Genomic DNA, 17,239 nt, shown 5'->3' with positions numbered 1-17,239 from the left:
GCCCGTTCCCTCAGGAGCGATGAGTGGGACGTCTTCTTCTCCTCGCTCGCTCCCCTCATAACCATCCCTCCAGCGTCGAGGGGGCTTCCGAGGCTGAAGGGAAGAGCCGGAATGCCCTTCCCGGGTTTAGATTGCTTGCTGTTGGGGAAAACGGAGGAGGCGGCGGTTCTTTTCTCCTCGCTCCAGAAAGTAGGCGATCGCGCCCCACCGCCGCCGCCGCCTCCTCCGTTTTCCCCAACAGCAAGCAATCTAAACCCGGGAAGGGCATTCCGGCTCTTCCCTTCAGCCTCGGAAGCCCCCTCGACGCTGGAGGGATGGTTATGAGGGGAGCGAGCGAGGAGAAGAAGACGTCCCACTCATCGCTCCTGAGGGAACGGGCGAGGGCGTCGGAGACCCAAAGCCCATCCTGCGTGGAGGAAGACGGAGCCAAGCGGGGCCACCCGGAGACCTTTTCCCGTCTTCTTCTCCTCGCTCGCTCCCCTCACAGCCAGCAGCCCCGCTCGCGGGGGGATGCCCGTTCGTAGCTACCAGCCCGCCAAGCGTCGAGGGGGCTTCCGAGGCTGAAGGGAAGAGCCGGAATGCCCTTCCCGGGTTTAGATTGCTTGCTGTTGGGGAAAACGGAGGAGGCGGCGGTTCTTTTCTCCTCGCTCCAGAAAGTAGGCGATCGCGCCCCACCGCCGCCGCCGCCTCCTCCGTTTCCCCCAACAGCAAGCAATCTAAACCCGGGAAGGGCATTCCGGCTCTTCCCTTCAGCCTCGGAAGCCCCCTCGACGCTTGGCGGGCTGGTAGCTACGAACGGGCATCCCCCCGCGAGCGGGGCTGCTGGCTATGAGGGGAGCGAGCGAGGAGAAGAAGACGGGAAAAGGTCTCCGGGTGGCCCCGCTTGGCTCCGTCTTCCTCCACATGGGCTTTGGGTCTCCGACGCCGCGGACCGGCTGGAAAACCCCAACGGCCCGGTCCCGGTCCGCGGACCGGCGGTTGGGGACCTCTGCACTAGGATCCCTCTCACAGTCACTGCTATTAAGCCTGGTTTCACTCAGTTTATATGTATACTTTGGGGTGGGTGGGTTACCTACTCTGTTTCCCTCAAAATAAGACATCTCCTGATAATAAGCTCAATAGGGCTTTTGAGTGTATGGCAATAAGGCCAGGGGCTTATTTCAAGGTTCAAACAAGTATAAGTCAGGGTCTTATTTTTTGGGAAACACAGTAAGTTTAGGATTTTACTTTTTTTTACATTGAATTTCATTTTGTTAGATAGTGCCCAGCACTCAAGTCTATCAACATCTGTCTAGATCTTGAGCCTATCTTCTAGGGCTTAGCTCTTCCTGCCAGCTTAGTGTCATCTGTAAAGTTGGTAAATTCCCCTTCTGTTCCCTCATCTAAGTTGTTCATGAAGATTTTGAACAGTACTGGGGTTAAGACGGGGCTTTCTGGTACCCCACTGCTTACTTCTCTCCATGTGGACTTAGACCCATTAAGGACTACATGCTGAGTATGGTTTGCCAGCCAGTTGTGGATCCATCTGGTGGTGAGGTTGTCTATCCCCCTTTTCTCTAGCTCACAAAGAAATAGGTTACGGTCTACTTTGTCGAATGCCTTGCTGAGCTCTAGGTATATTACGGTATGTCCACGTTGTTTTGCTGGTCTACTAATAATTAGTACACCAGGCTCTGGACCAACAGATAACCCCTGCCATCAATTCCATGTAGATCTTGGTGCAAGCAGAAAATAGATGTCTCCAGAGATTTTTTTTCCTTCCACCATCACTATTTCAGGAAGTGGGAGAAGCACTGCAAAACAGAGATGTTGCAGTAGAAGGCCATGATCCGTTGTACTGAAAGCCATTGAGGCATCAATTGGCTGTAGACTAATAGAAATTATAGAATGATTGTTAGAGCATTACCAAAATGTTTATTATATGATATTTTAAATATATCCTGCCTTCTGCTTTGGTGAAAATGTATAAAGCTTTCCTAATGCTATTGCTCAAAGTTCCTTGGCATTTGGGCCAAGACCCCTTTCCTTGCAGAACTTCAATAAAAGGAAAGAAAACCTGCACGTCGTGTCTTGTGTTCTTCATTGGTCTCAGCACCAGGTTGAGACCTAGTTTGGGGACAACACTATTGTTTATTATTATTTATTTATTACATTGCTATGCCCCCCCCTTCTCCTGAGACTCAGGGCGGTTTACAGCAAAACAAATACAAAATATGCAAGAAATTTAACATTTAAAATATTAAAAAATATCAAATCTAAAAATACGTAAAAATCTAGAGTCATATTCTGAAACCCCAATTCATTAAACAAAAATCATCCACATTTCATCCTAACATACATTATTGATTGAATCATAGGCCGGGGTAGATGTTAAAATTCAGTGGCCCCAAGCCTGTCAAAAGTGATGCATTTTTAATATTTTATGGGAGGGTGGGGGCATTGCGAATCTCCGAGGGGAGTTGGTTCCAGAGGACCAGGGCTGCCACAGAGAAGTCTCTTCCCTTAGGTCCTGCTAGGCAACATTGCCTGGCTGACGGGACCTGGAGAAGGCCGACTCTGGGACTTGACCAGCTGCTGGGATACATGAGGCAGAAGACAGTTCCACAAGTAATCTGGTCCAATGCCATGTAGAGCTTTATATGTCATAACCACCACTTTGAATTGCGTTCAGAGACCAATCGGCAGCCAATGCAGCTCACGGAGTGCTGGAGAAACATGGGCATATCTCAAAAGTCACATGACTGCTTGTATGGCTGCATTTTGCACCACTTGAAGTCTCTGAACGTTCTTCAAAGGTATCCCCATGTAGAGAGCATTGCAGTATTCGAACCTCGACGTGATAAGGGCACGAATGACTATTGTCCTCTTTTATGGGGTGTAGTGTCAAGATAAGATTATTTTGAGTCTCTTGGGTGAAAAGAAGGCAGAATTCCATTTGTTGTCTGTTCTTTGGCCCTATGCAAGGATACAACTTTCTCCAGCTTTTCTTAAATATGGCAGATTGCTGATACGTCTAGCATCGTTAAAAGCACTTGGATTGTGAAGGCTTCCTGATCAGGATGGTCATGACAAACACCTGGTCCCCATCAGAAATGTACCTTCCTTCCTTCTTTGCATTAGTATCTGCAATGTACATAGAATCTACCGGGCGCTCCCTCTGCAAAGATAAAGCAACATCACCAATTTACTAACTGGTTTCACTACTAATGTGGACACCTCCTGCCCATACCCTCTTACCTTTCGTGTTGACCTCAATCTACTTCTTATTAATTGGACCCTAAACAAATGTACAACTGAACCCATCCATACAATCCTATTCAATGCTGTTACTAATCTGGGACTAGATCAATTAGCATCTAAGAACACTAGGCGCAACAACTGCCTCAATCTCATCTTTCTTATTCATTCATTCATTCATTCATTCAATTTTTATGCCGCCCAACTACCTAGGGACCCGCGTGGCTCACAACCAAAAATACAATATTCTACAGCAGTTTAAACTCACAAGAGCTTAAAGACGATGAAACAAAATACTATGAAATTTGGAAAGAATTTTACAAATGGGTGGAAAAGAGGAAGCAGAGATAAAGCTGTATATAGAGAGATTATGTTTAAGAAATAGAAAAATATAATACAAACTTCTGTTGATGTAGGAAATCATATTACAATTCAAAAGGTTTTGCATAAAACCGAAAAATAACCGTTGGTACCAAATGCCGTAGAATAGATAGAAAGCTGGCCGGGGGCGGGGGGTTATAGGTTTACATATGTTTCTGTTTCTTTTTTCTACCTCTATCTGTTCTTTTTCTTTATATATTTGTTTGTCTGAATCAAGACATTATACAATGCAATATTAATGTAAATGAGTATGAAACACAGGTGAAAAGATTATGTATTGTCTTTTTTAATGTTTATATATTTAATAAACTTTTTCTAAAAAAAATTAACTCAATTTATGGACTAGAAAATAGCTTATTCCAAGAATCAATTCAGTTCTTATCTAGATAAATTCATTCCATTCTTAATTCATTTTTAATACTTATTTCATACAGGTTATATGTTATATCTCATAAAAATCTTATAGAATCAATTAGCTGTTCCTAAAGTTTAAGATCATTTTCTTATATTCTTGCCATCACTTAGCATACTTCTCTTCTCCATTCAGATCATATATTTCCATATAAACATGTGTTTCTTTTATATCCTAAGTTCTAGATTTAAGTTTAAATTTTCCCAAATATTAAATTTTTTTAAAGAAAAAGGTCTAATAAAAATGTATTTAAAAAAATACAAATAGTTTGTCAAAGCCTCATTATAACCAGTATCATATAAAATATTAGAAGCTTTTTACTTATTAAATAATTCCCCCTTTCCTCAAACCAGATATTCTCCAAAACAAAGTACATTCCCTCTAAAATTATACCCCCCCTTTTTTTAGGATGTGCATGATGAATTTCATATAATCACCATCTTATCCTAATTTTTTAAAAAGACATAAAAACATAAAAAATTATTTTATTTTATTTTTTTAGTTAGTTAGTCCAATAAACAGTACATATTGAAGAGAATAGACATGTAGTAATATATATAAAGAAGAGGATAGAAGAAAGATATAAAAATAGAGAAGATATATGAAAGGAAGAAAAGATATATGATATACGAGATAAAGGAATGACTGTTGACATCACCCCATTCTTAAGAGGTCTGTAAGGGGCATGCATAAGTGCACCAGCATGCCTACGGCTCCTGTCCTAATGTTCCCTTTTATTGGTATTCATTTCATCGATTCAAATCATGTTTATACTTTTATACAGTATACTGTATTATCTAATACGTGCTTGACAAAATAAATAAATAAAATAAAAGCCATGTGCTTCAGCATTAAACCACTGGAGGGCCACAGGTGGATTCCAGAGGAGGGTGAGAAGGAAGTGACTTGTTATTCTTGCCTCTCTAGGACTCTGCACTTTCTCTCTTTAACTCTTTGAGTTTTGCAGGAGGTAAAACTGGAGGAAAGTCTTGAAGAGAAGAGACCCAGCTGTGCACCTCGGTGACTGGTGTATGTTTTCCCATTCAGAGGGAGGCAGGAGATTCTCACGCTGAAGAAATAAGAGATATATGCCCTCATCCAGGTTCAGTATTCTGTGTCCCGAGAATGGGAGAGCCCAGATCCCATATGCCCCTGCCCCCTTTTCTACGCTCGTAACAGGCGGGAGGGGTGGGGGAGAGGAGAAGCAGACTGCCAGACAAACTGTTTTGCCTCCAATTGTGTTGTCCCCAGAAAGTAATCCAGATCCCCAGGAAGGAGGACGGTATTCCAGGGGAGGCAATTACACCCCATTTCCTGGGAAAAGCTCCATAGGGGGAGAGGGTGAACCTGCATGGCAAATCACAAGCAGGAAGGAAGAAAAGTTTTACAAGGAAGGAGATGCAAAAACTGTGCCTGCATTCTTAAGTGCACGGTGACACTAAAATAAGGCCTGGGTCCATAGTTCCCTCTAAGCTGAGCAGTGAGCAATCGCTCACTTAAAAATCATCATCAACTCAGAGTTTTCCAAACCTGCCCAGAAGCCGAGAGGGAAAGAGTGAGAGGGAAGGAGAGAGGGAGGAAGAGAGGAAGAGAGAGAAACAGATAGAAAAAAGAGAGGAAGGAAAAGAGAAAGAAAAAGAATGGGAGTAAGGAAGAGGGAAAGAAAATCAAAATCTAGTTTGAAACTAGCTCAACTATTTAAGTGGCATTTTGATATTGATAGAGTTGCCCCATTATGAGCTCACTGTTATAGACACACTTTATTTATTTATGTATTTATTTATTCATTCATTCATTCATTTATTTATTATGTGCCGCCCAGTCCCGAAGGGACTGCCGCTCAGACACTATACTTTTCCGCCCCCCCCCCCCCCCAAAAAAAAAATTAGAGGGAACACTGCCTGGGCCCCCTGCAGTTCAATTTGTTTTAGGAGGGTAAAGGAACCAGGAAATAATCTCAATCTAGGTTCCTCCAACTCCTGTGTTTCACACGAACTCACCACCTTCAGTTACTGTCTGGGCTTAAGGGAACCTCTTTGTGAACCTGCCAGCCTATAATAATAATGTCATTTGACTCTTAAAAAGCAAGCCCTAAAGAAAGGGAAATGGAACATCTTAAGCAAGATTCACTTTGTTGGATTTCATTTTATGTGGACTTTAATGGTTTGTCAATGTGTTAATGGATTGGCATGTTGTATGAACCCTGTTTGCAGGTATATAGTGCTAGAATAAAACAGAGTTGGAGGGGACCTTAGAGATTTTCTAGTCCAACCCTCTGCTTAGGCAAGAAAGCCTATACCACTTCAGACAAATTGCTGTCCAATCTCTTCTTAAAAACTTCCAGTGTTGGAGCATTCACAACCTCTGGAGGCAACTTGTTCCACTGATTAATTGTCCTAACTGTTGCTTCTCTCCTTAATTAGTTTCCACCCATTGCTTCTTGTCCTGCCCTCAGCTGCTTTGGGGAATAGCTTGACTCCCTTTTCTTTCTGTCAGCTCCTAGTTCTAAGATATTGGAACACTGCTATCCTGTCTCCCCTAGTCTCTTCTTCAGACTAGACATATCCAGTTCCAGAAACCGTTTTTCCTGTGTTTTATCCTCCAGTTTGCTAATTATTTTTGTTGCTCTTCCCTGCACTGTTTTTTTTAATAATGTATATGTATTTCTTGGTTTTTAAAAAACAAGCCCATCTTTTAAAAAAAATAGAGTTAAATTTAATAAGAATGTAATTTACACGTGTGGCATTTCTCTATTGTATCTGATAACAGTTAGGGTTTTTTATATTTTTGTACTAGTTAGACTTCTACGACAAGCGGAGCAATGGCAGCTCCTTAAATGTTTAATGTTGTATGTCTTTGTCTGTCTTTTTGAAAAACAATAAAAATATTTTTTTAAAAAGCAAGCCCATCTTTGAGGGAGGAAAAAACTGAAACAAATGTTCTGAAATGCATTTATTTAGTGCATTTCATCCCAATGTTTGACGAGGGTCAATCCCATAGCTTGCAATACACACACACAATTACAAACAGAAACTAACTGCTCAGTACCACTGTAATTCTTCACTAGCTGAGAAATATGCTTCCTTCCAGGAGTAGGATTATTATTGAATGGTTAAATGTACCATTTTCTAATTTTGGGCATTTTTGGTTTTCGGTCTCAGGTACATAAACTGGAAGTGATTTGTACACTGTTTCATACAGACAAAATTGTCTTCAACAAAAGGGACTGAATGGTTCATTCTGAGGCTAGATGAATGCTCTAATGAATGAAAAAGCATTTGGAGACCCTCAATATTCCTTCAATCTATTTGAAATTGTGTGATAGGACAAAGAATGGCAAGCCATTTGGCAAATGAGAAAACTGGAAAAAGCCCTTCTGGTGCTCAGTCTGCGAACCATGAGGAGATCTGGGGAAGACCTGGGCAAAAGGCCATGGAAGAGGAAACCATCATTTCACAAGTTCATGCCTGGAACTTCAGGAGCCTCCAATATCAGGAGAATGAGGGTCCCCGAGGACTTTGCAGCCGACTCCATTCCTTTTGTAGTCGATGGTTGAAACCAGAAAAGCACACAAAAGCGCAGATGCTGGACCTGGTAGTTCTGGAGCAATTCCTGGCGCTTCTGCCCCTGCAGATGGAGAGCTGGGTGCGGGAGTGTGGAGCAGAGACCAGCTCCCAGGCAGTGGCCCTGGTGGAAGGCTTCCTCCTGAGCCAGGCAGAGGAGGAGAAGGAGGAGCAGGTTGAGTTGCAGGTAAGATAATTCCATCTAGGGCGCCTACAAGGAGTTTAGATGTAATAAACAATGTGTTTTAATTCTATGCTCCTCATTACCAGTTCTCTGACATTCATAAGATTTCACTAATTCTTGAAGGATGTTGTTCCATTATCCATTCCTAGAATAAAGATTTGGGTGGTTTCAGTTGGTGTTGGAAGAACAGGACAAGAATTCATTTCATGGTTTGTGTGGTCGTTTCATTCTTCTTTTCTGTGGCTTATATTTCAAGCCCTTCACTGTGGAAAACAGAGATCCTGAGCGAAGGAGGCATCTATTCGATACCCCTCGGGAACTGTTTTTCTTGAAGACTACTCCGCTTGACACAAATCAAGAAACATCCACAGGTAATACAAGACTCTCCCATTCTCCATAGAGATCTCAGCTGCCTCATCTTCTCTATGTCTTTGCTATTATAGTACACTTTGTTCTATTTTGTTAATTTTGGATTCGAAAATTCTGTGTCCCTCACAGGGGAAAATAGAGGGAAGCTGACTCTACCTAATGGTGAAGATGAAACAATGGTTGGACCTCCAACTCAAGTAAGAGAAGGATTTTTTTAAAAATAAAAAAAATAGTTTTTATTGAATTACTGTATATGCATTTTAAAAAGACAAACAAGACAAATAAAACAAGACAGACCGTGATATTTATATTTATATACATACACCTCTCGGGGTATCTTACGGTAAGTTCTTTGGACGATCAAATTTTTGCTTACTTATGGTTTATTTTTTAAAAAAATAGTTTTTATTGAATTATTTACATTAAAAACAGAACATAGAAAAAAATGCAGACAAACAAAACAAAAAATCTAATGATTAATTATTTTGTACATATCCATCAAACACATCTTAGAGTAAGTCCATTCGACGGCTGATACGAGCGATAATATAAGAAAATTGGTTTTGGTTATTCACTTAATTTACGTAAGGTTTAATATACATAATATATTTTCATCACTGGTAATATTTAAATATGTGTATATAATCTAAGATCATTAAATAATTATTCTTTTTCTTAATATATATACTGTATATATATATTCATTTGTGGATATATTTTATGTATACTTTATTTCCATTGCTATTATCCATAGCTTAATATACATATTTATAATACTTGTAATAGTTATTAAAATGTTATATATATCTATATGTTATTCAACTAAACATTAATAAATATATTTTGTGTCCTTCTTTCCAACCAATTATAAAAATGAATTCCAAATTGCATAATATTCTGAATCTTCTTTCTCATTTAACTCCATTGTCATCTTGTCCGATTCTGCACAATCTAAAATCTTTTATATCAATAAGTTTTCAGTTGGTACACTTCCCTGTTTCCAATATTGTACTAAACATATTTTCACTGCAGTAAGAATGTGGACTATGACATAAAATTTTTCCTTTCTATCTTCTGATCTATTATCCCTAGCAGAAATGCTTCTGGTTTCATATTTATCTTCTGTTTTGTTATTTTTCCTAGCCAAATTTAACTTTTGTTCCAAAATTGTTTGATTACTGGGCAGGTAATCCACCACATGTGTAAATATGTTCCATTTTTATATTGACATTTCCAACATGTAGTACGCTGTGGAACAGGTGTTGATGGCTGGTTGGTATTTTTCTTCCACGATTTTATTATCTCATTGTTCCAAATTTTTGTTATGTCCAAAATTTTTGGATGAACTAATCATATCTCCCTTAACAATTTTTTCTTCCATTTTATAATTTAATAAGAATTTATAAATGTTGGTTATTAGTTTTTTTCGTGTCCCAATAGAATTTTCCCCATGTCTGATTTCTCTTTTTCTATTCCAAATTTTTTCTTCTCTTTCTTCTTGTTAAAGTATCAAACTTATTTAGAAATACGTAGCTTCACTTATTACTCAATCTCCAACTATTTAGCAATAGTTTAAATAGCACTTTAATATTCTAATTTACTTCCAAATCTTATTCCATTTCCCCCCCTCTTGTTTGGGATGCCTTACTTTCATGTTCCCAAGCAACAAAACTTTTTTAAAAAAATTCCTATTAGAATTTTCTTTTAAGACCAATAGTTTTAAAACATATTCTTCATGCTAATTATAAACCATACATTTAAATAACTTTTTTTTTTTACAAAACCCTTCACAATGCCCATTTTTTTGGGGGGGGGCATTCTTTGACTTGATTTGTGTAAAGATGCTTTAAAAAAGACGTAATACTGGCACATTATCATTTTTTAAAGCTTTGTTGCAAAGTTAATATTGTATTTTGCAAATACAATGTTTAGATTACAAACACATAAGAAAAATAAGTTCATCAGACTAAAAGATAAGGTAAGTTAAAATTGATTGAAAACAGAAAAAGATTGGTACAAGAATTATTGTGAAAGTCCCCTGTGGCTACAAAGGTTAAGAAATGTTTTCCTTAGGAAATGTTCTGTTTCTTTGTTTCCCATTCAGCCAATGGCTGAAACCATTAGAAGATTCCTTGCTATCTAAAGAGTTTTGTGTCTCTGGATATTGATGGCACTTTACCAAATCTGTCAATACACACCCATCCACCACACACACACACACACACACACACACACACACACACAGACAGAGAGACAGAGAGACAGAGAGACAGAGACAGAGAGAGAGTCTTCTGCAAATGTAGGAAGGTTTATAGTCACTGATAGGTGGTGTTTCCAAGGCCCTCCTGCCACTTGATTCTCTCCAGATGCTGAGGCGGATGCATTAATGGATTAAGAAGAGTGTTTTGAGAGTTGAAAACTTAGAACTATGACGCCTAAAACACGATCTAAGTATTGCCCACAAGATCATATGCTGCAACGTTCTACCCGTCGGTGACTACTTCAGCTTCAATCGCAACAACACAAGAGCACGCAACAGATTCAAACTTAATATTAACCGCTCCAAACTTGACTATAAAAAATATGACTTCAGCAACTGAGTTGTCGAAGCGTGGAACTTATTACCTGACTCAGTAGTGTCAACCCCTAACCCCCAACATTTTTCCCTTAGACTATCCACGACTGACCTCTCCAGGTTCCTTAGAGGTCAGTAAGGGGCGTACATAAGTGCACCAGTGTGCCTTCCGTCCCCTGTCTCTCCTTATCTCATTTATCTTTTCTTCCTTTCAAATTTGTTCACCTATACTTATATATCTTCTATTCTTTTCTTTATTTATATTATTACATATCTATTTTCTTCAATGTGCATTATGTATTGGACTAAATAAATACGTATGTAAGTAAGTAAGTAAGTAAGTAAGTAAGTAAGTAAGTAAGTAAGTAAGTAAGTAAATAAATAAATAATTAATTAATAAAGTTTATGGTGGATGAATGGATCCAGAAGGAAACAGATCTTTTGCTGATTGTCACCAAAAGTCCTGTAGAATCAATCAAGATGATAAAAGCTGCTTAAAAATATTGTTTCAGTCAAATGTTATTTGTTCTGTTCATTTTATCATCTGAATCCTAGAATCCTACTAAGCATAGAGCTTAATGCATAACTTTGCTTTGGGAATTTCTAAAGAATGGGGCAAGTCTTGCAGTCCCTCCCAGACCTATTCTGTACTCTTTTTTTTCAGGGGGGTCTTGTGTCCTTTGACGATGTGGCTGTTTATTTCTCTGAGGAGGAGTGGTCTCAGTTGGATCCTGACCAAAAAGATCTGCATTGGGAAGTCATGCTGGAGAATTACAGAAACACGGCTTCTTTAGGTAAGGTTTTCTCTTCTCCAGGCAGTGTTCAGGAAGACATGATGTAGTTAGATGCCGTTGGCTGTTTCTTATTTAAAAATCTCCAAATAGAAGTCGTCATAATAAATGAAATGTGTGGTTGTGAATGAATTGGCTGATTGTTTTTACTGTATTGGGTTTTTAGTTGTAATTTTAATTGATTAGATTTGTTGCTGTATCGTTTATTTTATCCTGTGAGCCGTCCCGAGTTTTTGGTGAAGGGCAGCATACAAATCTAATTAATAATAATAATAATAATAATAATAATCATCATCATCTCTTGTAAGGGAAAAGAAAAAGGGATGCTGTTCTGCTGTTCCTAGTATGGAAATAGATCGATGGCTTTCTGCTCAGATGCATCCTATGTCCTTTGTCATCTTTTGAGTTTTTCTATTTGTATTTATACCAGTCGGTGATAAAGTAATTCCTTGGTTTGAGGTAATGCTATACTCTTTCAAAGAGATTTCATATTTTTGTCCCAGGTTCTTCCGTATCACTTCTATGAAGGATTGCAATTCAATTAATTTTGGGGGCTTAATGGACTTTGCTGCCATTTCATTTCTATTCTGAGTCTTGGAACTAGGGCAACATGGTGCCATTTTTCAATTGCAAACTTGCTGCTTAATACAAGAACTCATAAGTTTTCTTTCTCTTCACGTGATCTTTGGGAGGAAAAAATTAAAACACAAATAGGAAGGAAAAAACTAGTTTCAAAGTTAATTCTCAGAGGGCTCTTCCAGAATTGGCCCACCTCCAATAAATCTTAGGTTTTCTACAAATGCTTTCTTGGATGTTTCTCCTGGTTCTAAAATTAAAATTTTGTTTTAGATGTTTGAAATCTTTGATGTCTCATGACATTATAATTTATATACTATGCCACTATAAGTATTCAAATATACAATATATTGAAATTTGGCACAATATACAGAGATAAATTGCCCTTTTTTCTTAACCTTGCTAACATTTTTTTTCTCTTTTCCTTTGAAGGTAATAATGGGCAGGAGAATAAACAGATGATTGAACCATTCCAAACGTTCAGACTTGGGAACAGAACAGAGAAGCCTGCAAATCGAATGGAACAACAAAGGCAGGAGAAAAACCCAACAAATAATTGGAATAAGGAAAGCCCATCTTCAGTTGATTCTCAGTTGCAAGGCTTTCCTGACCAACTAGGAAAAATAGAGAAAAAATATATCAGAAAAGGTGTAGGACTATTCAAAGACATATTAGATGTACATGAATATTGTCCAAGCCAAGCCAAACCAGAAGACTGTGTATGCAACAGCAGTGGAAAAAATTACAATGGGACCTTCACTCTTTCTGGAGAAAGATTGAAATCTGATAAAAGGGTGCACTTAGGAGAGAAGCTATTTAAATACATTGAGTGTGAAAAGCACCAATGTGGTCATCCTACTTTCCATAACGGAAGACACATAAGGGAGAAGCCACATCAATGCTTGGAATGTGGAAAAGGCTTCAGTCAACTCAGTAATCTTATGTCCCATGAAAGGATCCACACAGGGGAGAAGCCATATAAATGCATGGAGTGTGGAAAGGGCTTTACTCAACGTGGCATTCTTACATCCCATCAAAGGATCCACACAGGGGAGAAGCCATTTAAGTGCATGGAGTGTGGAAAGGCCTTCAGTACAAGTGGTAATTTTACATCCCATCAAAGGATCCACACAGGGGAGAAGCCATATAAATGCATGGAGTGTGGAAATGACTTCAGAACACGCAGTAAACTTACAGCCCACCGAAGGATCCACACAGGGGAGAAGCCATATAAATGCATGGAGTGTGGAAAGAGCTTCAGAATAAGTAGCGATCTTACATACCATCAAAGGATTCATACAGGGGAGAAGCCATATAAATGCATGGAGTGTGGAAAGGGCTTTAGTTCCAACAGTCATCTTTCTTCCCATAGAAGGGTCCATACAGGGGAGAAGCCATATAAATGCATGGAGTGTGGTAAGTGCTTTAACCAACAAACCAGTCTTATTTCCCATAAAAGGATCCACACAGGGGAAAAGCCATATAAATGCCTGGAGTGTGGAAAGGGCTTTAGCCAACAGACTAGTCTTAATTCCCATAAAAGGACCCACACAGGGGAGAAGCCTTATAAATACCCGGAGTGTGGAACAGGTTTCAAAATAAGCAGTGATCTTACATGCCAACAAATGCTTCACACAGGGGAGAAGCCATATACATGCATGGAGTGTGGAAAGGGCTTTAACCATCAGAGTAGTCTTAATTCCCATAAAAGTATCCACACAGGGGAGAAGCCCTATAAATGCATGGAGTGTGGAAAGGGCTTTCGTTCCAACAGTCATCTTTCTTCTCATAGAAGGATCCACACAGGGGAAAAACCATATAAATGCATGGAGTGTGGTAAGTGCTTTAACCAACAAACCAGTCTTATTTCCCATAAAAGGATCCACACGGGGGAGAAGCCCTATAAATGCATGGATTGTGGAAAGGGCTTTCGTTCCAACAGCTATCTTACTTCTCATAGAAGGATCCACACAGGAGAGAAGCCATATAAATGCTTGGAATGTGGAAAGGACTTTAGACAACACAGTCATCTTATTTCCCATAGAAGGATCCATACGGGAATAGTCATATAAAGACAGAGAGTGTGGCAAGACCTTTTCTTACAGAAATCAACTTGCTGGTAATAAAAGGATCTAGACTGGGAGAAACCCATATAAATCCTTGGAGTGCAGAAAGAATTTCAGCCAAACTAGGAGTCTCACTTCCTATAAGAACATCCATAAGGGGGAGAAGTGCATGGACTTTGGAGAGAGAGCGACAGGAGCAGGAATTATGTAATGTCTCATACAGAGATATATTTAGTTAAGAATCTATGTTAATTCTTATTTTTCAGAGTATAAGACGCACCTTAGTTTTTGGGGAGGAAAATAGGGAAAAGAATCTGCTTACCAGGTATTCATCTGGCTAGTGTCCTTAGTCTGGTCAGCTTCAGCACATTATTTTATCCCCTGGTTACAGCTTTACAAGAACTTTACTTGGAGAGAGTAACAATGAAAGAGCTTGAAAGCCAGTAAGAGCTAGGAACATCATTAGACCTAGAAATAAACATTTGGAGCAAGTAGAGCAATGGAAAAAACCCTGCAAAGATTTAGGACTTGGAAAACATTCTTCACAGAGTAACAATTAAAGTGCTTGCGAGCGGGTAGGAGCTGGGAACATCATTAGCACCTGGTTAGGGCTTGAAGGAAACATTTGGAGCAAGTTAGACCAATGGGGAAAAAACTGCAAAGACTCAGGGCTTCCAAAAACATTCTTAGCAGTGAGTAATAATTAAAGAGTTTGTAAACTGGTAAGAGCTGGGAACATTTTTAGCACATTTTAAGGGCTGTAAAGAAACTTATTTAGAACAAGTTAGAGCAATGAAAAAACTCTGGAAAGACTTAAGGCTTGGAAAACATTCTTCGCAGAGAGTAACAATGAAAGAGCTTGAAAGCCAGTAAGAGCTGGGAACATAGTTAGCACCTGGTTAGGGCTGGAAAGAAACATCCAATGCAAATAGAGAATTGGGGAAAAAACCCTACAAAGACAGGGTGTGCAAAACATTCTTCACAGAGAGTAACGATGAAAGAGTTTGCAAGCTGGTAAGTACTGGGAACATCGTTAGCACCTGGTTAAGGCTGGAAAGAAACTTATTCAGAGCAAGTTAAAGCAATGAAAAAAGCCCTGCAAAGACTTAGGGCTTGGAAAACATTTTTTGCAGAGAGAAACAATGAAAGAGTAGACAAGGTAAGAACTGGGAAGATAGTAGCTAGTTAGGGCTGGAAAAAAGCTACATTCAGAGTATAAGACGCACCCAAGTTATCAGCCACTTTTAGGGAGGAAAAAGGTGTGTCATATACTCTGAAAAATATGATAGTCAAATCCATGGATTTTCTTTTCAGGCGTTTCCTGCTACTTCCCACTTGATCACACACAAAGTGTTGAAAATGTCCTTCTTTTGACTTAAAGAAAACAGATTAAGAGAGTGGAAAGGGACCTTGTAGGTCATCTAGTCCAACCCTCCGCTCATGCAGGAGACCCTATACCATTTCTGAGAAATGGCAGTCCAATCTCCTCTTGAAAGTCTCAAGTGATGAAGCTCCCACAACTTCTGAAAGCAAGTTGTCCCATTGGTTGATTATTCTCACTGTCAGAAAGTTCCTCCTTAATTTCTGGATTGAATCTCTCCTTGATCGGTTTCCATCCATTATCTCTTGTCTGGCCTTCAGATGCTTTGGAAAATAGCTTGAGCCCCTCCTCTTTGTGACCACCCCTCAAATATTGGAACACTGCTGTCATGTCTCCCCTGGTCCTTCTCTTCACTAGACTATCCACATCCAGTTCCTGTAACCGTTCTTCATATGTTTTAGTTTTCAGTCTCCTAATCCTGGTTGCTCTCTGCACTTTTTCTAGAGTCCCAACATCTTTTTTATAGTGTGGTGACCAAAACTGCATGCAGTACTCCAGGTGTGGTCTAACCAAGGCTCTATAGAGTGGTATTAGTACCTCACTTGATCTTGATTGTATCCCCCTGTTGATGCAACGTCGGATTGCATTAGCTTTTTAAGTTGCCACTGCACACTGCTGATTCATGTTTAGCCGATTGTCCACTGGGACTCCAAGATCCTTCTCACAGTCACTGCTATTAAGCCTGGTTTCACCCAGTTTATATATATACCTTTGGGGATTTTTTTTAACCTAAGTGTAGAACTTTACTTTTCTCTACATTGAATTTCATTTTGTTAGTTAGGGCCCAGCGCGCAAGTCTGTCAAGATCTGTCTCTATCTTCTAGGGTGTTACTATTCCTGCCCGCTTAGTGTCAAAATGCAAATTTGGTAACTTCCCCTTCTATTCCCTCATCTAAGTCATTTATGAAGATACTGAAGAGTACTGGGCCTAAGATGGAGCCTTGTGGTACTCCACTACTTACTTCTCTCCATGTCGGCTTAGACCCATTAAGTTGAAGATGGTTTGCAGCCAGCTGTGGATCCATCTGATGATGAGGCTGTCTATTCCACTTTTCCTAACTTACGAAGAAGTAGGTTATGGTCTAATTTTTCGAATGCCTTGCTGAAGTCTAGGTATATTATGTGCACAGTATTTTGCTGGTCTACTAACTTAATCACTCTGCGAGACCGCCTTCTGCTGCATGAATCCCAGCAACCAGTTAGGTCCCACAGAGTGGGTCTTCTCTGGGTCCCGTCAACTAAACAATGTCGCTTGGTGGGACCCAGGGGAAGAGCCTTCTCTGTGACAGCCCCGACCCTCTGGAACCAACTCCCCCCAGAGATTAGAATTGCTCCCACCCTCCTTGCCTTTCGTAAGCTTCTTAAAACCCACCTCTGCCGCCAGGCATGGGGGAATTGAGATACTCTTTCCCCCTAGGCCTTTACAATTTTATGCATGGTATGTCTGTATGTATGTTTGGTTTTACAATAGGGGTTTTTAACTGTTTATATTAGATTGTCATATGCTGTTTACTACTGTCGTTAGCCGCCCTGAATCTGCGGAGAGGGGCAGCATACAAATCCAATAAAATAAAATAAAATTAGTCACAGTGTTGAAGACTGAGATAATAGTCTTAGAATTGTTTCCCCCTTCTTAATACATTCTCATTTTCTTTATCCTCACAAAACGTTGGAAACAATGTACCAGAGAAAATATAAATTATA

The 17,239-nt window shown here is 39.7% G+C and overlaps 1 pseudogene; it reads left to right on the top strand.

The window, feature by feature from the left end:
* The first annotated feature begins 4,986 nt into the window (after positions 1-4,986).
* The window catches only part of LOC139160364 (zinc finger protein 721-like), a 39,937-nt pseudogene continuing 27,684 nt past the window's right edge, over positions 4,987-17,239 (top strand).

This window comes from Erythrolamprus reginae, chromosome 2 (assembly GCF_031021105.1).
Source record: "Erythrolamprus reginae isolate rEryReg1 chromosome 2, rEryReg1.hap1, whole genome shotgun sequence".
NCBI classification, from domain to species: Eukaryota; Metazoa; Chordata; class Lepidosauria; order Squamata; family Dipsadidae; genus Erythrolamprus; species Erythrolamprus reginae.
The sequence above is the reverse complement of the archived record's forward strand: the minus strand, read 5'-3'. Positions and strand labels throughout refer to the sequence as shown.